Source organism: Toxorhynchites rutilus, chromosome 2, assembly GCF_029784135.1.
Source record: "Toxorhynchites rutilus septentrionalis strain SRP chromosome 2, ASM2978413v1, whole genome shotgun sequence".
NCBI lineage: Eukaryota > Metazoa > Arthropoda > Insecta > Diptera > Culicidae > Toxorhynchites > Toxorhynchites rutilus.
The window spans coordinates 172,579,599-172,586,158 of record NC_073745.1 but is presented as its reverse complement, the minus strand read 5'-3'; the positions used below and the strand labels follow the sequence as shown (position 1 = coordinate 172,586,158).

General features: G+C 35.8%; 1 protein-coding gene across 4 annotated transcripts in view; it reads left to right on the top strand.

Annotated features, from left to right (window-relative positions):
• The first annotated feature begins 501 nt into the window (after positions 1-501).
• The window catches only part of LOC129771922 (organic cation transporter protein), a 422,831-nt gene continuing 416,772 nt past the window's right edge, over positions 502-6,560 (top strand). For 2 of the 4 annotated variants that reach the window (XM_055776069.1, XM_055776066.1), the window contains exon 1: positions 502-627. The gene's annotated coding sequence lies outside the window, so the exon portion shown is untranslated. Of the gene's footprint in view, positions 628-955; positions 1,021-6,560 lie in introns of those variants that run through there. The other 2 variants (XM_055776067.1, XM_055776068.1) reach the window with 2 other exon arrangements.

Below are 6,560 nucleotides of genomic sequence, written 5' to 3'. Positions count from 1 at the left end.
TACGTCAAAAACTATAGCGCCCTCTAGTTCAAAGTCATGAATACAACAAAAAACAAATACAATCAATTATTATAAAAGCAAAATCTTCTCAAAAAAAAAAATTATATGTAAATCGATTTAAATTGGTCCAGTGGTTCAAAAGTTATGAATTTTCAAAAAAGATAATTTTTGGGAAACAGGCGAAAAAATGGATTTTTCGAACCACTCTAAAATGGAAATTGGCACCCTATTGAAAAAATGAAAAACTGCGGGTTTAATATTTTGCGATAAAGAACAAATCTGCAATGTATATAATATATATACATGAGTTGAATATAGTGAACTCGGTTACTCGTCGAAAAATTCTCATTGCGTAGTTTAATTTTCAGAATTTGACCTTCATTTTCCAAAAAACATGGCATTAAGTTCTACGTCAATGAATTTTAATGCTACACCACATTGGCTCCCGAATAAAGTCAGCAAAGGTTTACTTTAATTATCACCTTATTCCGTATTAACCGTCAACAGAGTTTATTTGATTTTCCTATTTGCAGTTCTGTATATTCGTTGACTGAATTTATTTATTTACAAGCACTTTTCAAGCGATTGTAGTCTTCGATAGGTTTTTTCGAGAAGAGGTTGATAAAAGTAAGTGCTGAACATTCTACAATCATCATATCTCTCAATATTCCTATTCTAAATATATATTTTTTATTTTATATTTATTTGTGTTTAGTCATAACAGTAAATTGTTATCGAGGCATTATGATTTATTTGTTCAAAGAAGGCTAGTTTAGTGAATGTTTTAAGGAAGTAGCTTACAGCTGTTTGTATCAAATTTACTTGACATAAATCACACTTTCGAAGTACATACGTACGAAGTGGAAACGTAACTTTTTATCGTCGTCGTGTGAAGAAGAAGCATTTGTGGATCATCAGAAGATTCTTTGGTGTCGGATTTGTCTCAATATGCACATTTGTTGAAACTCATCCACTAACTATTTTCCAATTCATCAATTTCAATTGCATGTAATGCAAATGGTAAGAGAAACGATTAGCATGATTAAAGAATTGTATGTATTGAGCAATCATGAAAAGCGATTTAGAAAACCACACTAAAAATTGTATGTGTTCAACTTGTGCATACTAAGTATCACATTACCACAAATGTTTGACGTGGAATTTGCAGTGTTCTCTGTTAGTGAATATTATTGCCCATTTTCCTTTGTCATGCTACTTTGGTTGTTGTGATATCTATTGGATTATTTAAAAAAAAATAGAAAATATATATATTTAAACAATATCAATATTTGGATTAAACTTTCTATAGTAAAAATCAATCATGCATAGAGAGCAATTCTACGCCAAACCAGCAGAAAAACAGCAAATTTTGATGCTACCCTCTTATATTTTATTGAAACTTGGTACATATGATTTAAGCTACTTAAAATTACAATTTTTATTATCATATGATCAATTTTAAATCGTATTTAAATAAAATACGATATTTGACAAAGTTTTTGGGAAACTAATCAACTATGTAGGAAAAATAATATTTGTTAACTGTTAAAACTGCTCAAAAATCTAACTCAAAAATTTAAATATTTTTAAATTCGATATTTTTAAAATATATTTTTATTGTTAAACCCTTCCAATTTAACAAACATTTTTGACATACTGTGGCGCCGTGGTAAACTCACTAAAATGGAGATATGTAATCGTGAAATTCTGACCATTTAAGAAAAGTAACGCAAAAAACGGAATTTACATGCGATTTTACATGTCCTTCTTTGTTTTTAAGAGGCTTTAAACTTTGTTCCTAGGACAACCGTTATGGTTCGTTCTATCATACGCAGGCAACCCGGTATTCTATCGATGCACGAGCCGAGGCCGTCATGCTTACGAGACTCCTCCACCTTGCGTTCCACCATCCGGTGAGTGCATCACATGCACCCTTTATTGGTGTTATCGTACCTCACTTACGCAGGCAACTCGGCACACTATCATATGCCCCTCTTGCCCTGATACATTTTTGAAGCAAATTTCATATTGATGCATTTTTATATGAAATTCATTCCATTTTCCTTAGAGATGAATTTGCCTTTGGCTGAAAATCTCTTTAATAAAGAAAGAAAAAAAAAACAGGAAGTGGGATATATCTATGGTATAACCGCAAGGGTGACGTAGGACTATCGTTGATTTAGAGATCATTTGTTCGAAGTTGAATCTAAATCCATTCTGAATGAATGAATAAATGAATATTTGGGGGACTTCGAAAACGAGAGCGTTGCGTTGGAGGCACAAGGTTTAACGCATCCAATATAGGATACGAAAAACCTTGTTCTGAAGAATAATTTTCAGAAGCTAACCTGCTAACTGTACTTGATTGACAAATAACAAACCCAAATGTATTATATGGATATTTTATGGATAGAAAACATTAAAATAAACTCTTTCGCTTGAATGTAATTTTCAATTCCAAGGGGAACTGGCAGATTATTTTCCAGCAACGATTAGATATTTCCACATTTTCCTCGATACTGGAAGCCCACCAGTGGTTAATACTAACTCGATAACCACCTGTTAATAGTACTTGATTGAAAAATATTTGGTCACAGTGTTACACGGATAGAAAACATTCAAATAAACTCTTTCACATGAATGTATTTTTGAATTCCCAGAGGAACTGGCAGATTATTTTCCAGCAATGATTAGATCTTTCCGGAACTTTCTCGATGCTGAATGGCATCCAAACGGAAAGAATTCTGCGCGTGTATGTGTCGATCCTTCGCCGTCCACCTCCTCCAGCACGTTAGGCAACGATGTTGTCTTGTCGATGTCCTCACGAAAAATGAATGTGTCTCAAAAAAGGAAGGTCTTGTATTATAGAGACTTTAAACTTTTGCAGTTCATTCGTCTCTAGCCTTGAGAAAGGCCCTTTGAAAACTCTACTCTACTCCAGCGCTACCACCTCCACCCTCTTGCCTTGAGATAGGCACTCGATCCCTCGCCGTCCAGCCCGTCCAGCAACGATGTTGTCCAGTCGGTGTCCACACAAAGAATGCCTGAAAATGAATTTGTCTCACCACCAGAATATCGCTTAGGTATGTTTTTTGTGTGTGATTGAATCGAGAGAAGGTGTGGTTTACGATGGCAGTTTGGAAGGCAAACTAGAGGGGAATGAACTCTCTGAGCTCGGAACTTTCGGCGACTGAGCAATAATCGATTGCGGGCGCATACAATATTGGATACGGAAATATCCTACTGATGGGGAGGAATAATCTTCTGAAGCTATCCTGTTAATTGCGATTGATTTAAAAATCTCAAAACCAAATGTATTTGGTCACAGTGTTACATGGATAGAAAACATTCAAATAAATTCTTTCACATGAATGTATTTTTAAATTCCCAGAGGAACTGGCAGATTATTTTCAGTAACGATTAGATATTTCTACATTTTCCTCGATACTGGAAGCCCTCCAGTGGTTAATGCTAATTCGATAACTATCTGTTAATAGCACTTGATTGAAACATATTTGGTCACAGTGTTACATGGATAGAAAACATTAAAATAAACTTTTTCACATGAATGTATTTTTAAATTCCAAGAGGAACTAGCAGATTATTTTCAGTAACGATTAGATATTTCCACATTTTCCTCGATACTGGAAGCCCACCAGTGGTTAATGCTAATTCGATAACCATCTGTTAATAGTACTTGATTGAAAAATATTTGGTCACAGTGTTACATGGATAGAAAACATTCAAATAAATTCTTTCACATGAATGTATTTTTAAATTCCCAGAGGAACTGGCAGATTATTTTCAGTAACGATTAGATATTTCTACATTTTCCTCGATACTGGAAGCCCTCCTGTGGTTAATGCTAATTCGATAACTATCTGTTAATAGCACTTGATTGAAACATATTTGGTCACAGTGTTACATGGATAGAAAACATTAAAATAAACTTTTTCACATGAATGTATTTTTAAATTCCAAGAGGAACTAGCAGATTATTTTCAGTAACGATTAGATATTTCCACATTTTCCTCGATACTGGAAGCCCACCAGTGGTTAATGCTAATTCGATAACCATCTGTTAATAGTACTTGATTGAAAAATATTTGGTCACAGTGTTACATGGATAGAAAACATTAAAATAAACTCTTTCACATGAATGTATTTTTAAATTCCAAGAGGAACTGGCAGATTATTTTCAGTAACGATTAGATATTTCCACATTTTCCTCGATACTGGAAGCCCACCAGTGGTTAATACTAACTCGATAACCACCTGTTAATAGTACTTGATTGAAAAATATTTGGTCACAGTGTTACATGGATAGAAAACATTAAAATAAACTCTTTCACATGAATGTATTTTTAAATTCCCAGAGGAACTGGCAGATTATTTTCAGTAACGATTAGATATTTCCACATTTTCCTCGATACTGGAAGCCCACCAGTGGTTAATACTAACTCGATAACCACCTGTTAATAGTACTTGATTGAAAAATATTTGGTCACAGTGTTACATGGATAGAAAACATTCAAATAAACTCTTTCACATGAATGTATTTTTAAATTCCCAGAGGAACTGGCAGATCATTTTCCAGCAATGATTAGATCTTTCCGGAACTTTCTCGATGCTGAATGGCATCCAAACGGAAAGAATTCTGCGCGTGTATGTGTCGATCCTTCGCCGTCCACCTCCTCCAGCACGTTAGGCAACGATGTTGTCTTGTCGATGTCCTCACGAAAAATGAATGTGTCTCACCACCAGAATATCGCTTAAGTATGCTTTTTGTGTGTGATTGAATCGAGAGAAGGTGTGGTTTACGATGGCAATTTGGAAGGCAAACTAGAGGGGAATGAACTCTCTGAGCTCGGAACTTTCGGCGACTGAGCAATAATCGATTGCGGGCGCATACAATATTGGATACGGAAATATCCTACTGATGGGAAAGAATAATCTTCTGAAGCTATCCTGTTAATTGCGATTGATTGAAAAATCACAAAACCAAATGTATTTGGTCACAGTGTTACATGGATAGATAACATTCAAATAAACTCTTTCACATGAATGTATTTTTAAATTCCCAGAGGAACTGGCAGATTATTTTCCAGAAAAGATTAGATCTTTCCGGAACTTTCTCAATGCTGAATGGCATCCAAACGGAAAGAATTCCGCGCGTGTATGTGTGTGTAGCGATGTCTTCCCGGGGAACCGTTTGTGGCATCACTCTCCTCCTGATGGATTCCCTTCTGGCCTAGGGTGCACAAACAGGCTCTTGGTGACACCGTTCATCCGCGCTTTCATGATAAACGAAGAGCTTCACCACAACAGCGACAACATGCTCCAATCGCTGTTCAATTAGAACTGAGTGGATTTCCGAGCGGCGCTCGCTTATATACCGATTGGTGATTTCAATAGCCTGTTTTGAAAGCAATTTTAAGACTATTGAAACAAGTTTTTGGATCATTTATTATTTTTTTTTATTTGGATGGTTATATCTATGATACAACCGCAAGGTTGACGTGGGACTACCTTAGGTTAGCAATCATTCGTTTCAATTCTTGATTGAATGAAACAGTTTCCAAATTCAATTGAATTCAATGCTTTGTGAGTAAAAAGATTGTATATTGCCATGTAAGGTCAATCATGCATTGTGATAGATTATGTTCTTCGTTACAAGTAAATTTAATGTCATACCTTTTACGTTTGGTATGATGCCTAGGACAAAATATATGTACGGAAGAACTATCAAACGATTATTTTATTTTACATTTCCCTCTAAATTTTACATCTCTCAAGTGTACGTACTTCTCAAATCGCGAATTTGCTTGAAACTGGAAAGTTCATTCGCTTCTAGTGTCTGCACGATTTTCCCAGGTTCCTAAGTTTAGAAGGTCGTGTTAGGACAGATATATTCCAGTCTGCAGAAGGCAAGCGAGGACAAAAGTACTCGCAGTTTGCATTTATTTGCAGAGCCGATTTCCCCAGAAACATTGGTTTTGAAGTCTGTGTTAGGGAAACACATTTCAATCGGAACAGAAATACCCCCGACTTGTATGAATTCGCAATGCCGATTTCCCCACGCTCCATGGATTTGAAGTCTGTGTTAGGGAAACACATTTCAGTCGGAACAAAAATACCTCCGACTTGCATGAATTTGAAATGCCGATTTCCTCCAGAACACATTTCGGTGGGAACAAAAGCTCCCCCTACTTTCATGTGTTTGCAATGCCGATTTCTCCATCGCTGCTTGGGTTTGAAGTCTGTGTTAGGGAACATTTTTCGTTGAGAACAAAAGTCCCCCTACTTTCATGTATTTGCAATGCCGATTCCCCCAAGGCTGCTTGGTTTAGATGGCTGTGTTAGGGAAATCGTAAATCGAGCCAATCAAAACGAGGCAGTTAGGGCGTTTAGATACCGCCTAATATTTTACAGTTATTCAATTGTTTATCTAATGAAAAATAACATTTTGTTAGTTGCGATAGATGCGTAGAAATATTCCCTATCAACTGATGCTAACATCTTTCCGATCCAGTGAGATATGTTCGAGTTATAGGCATTCG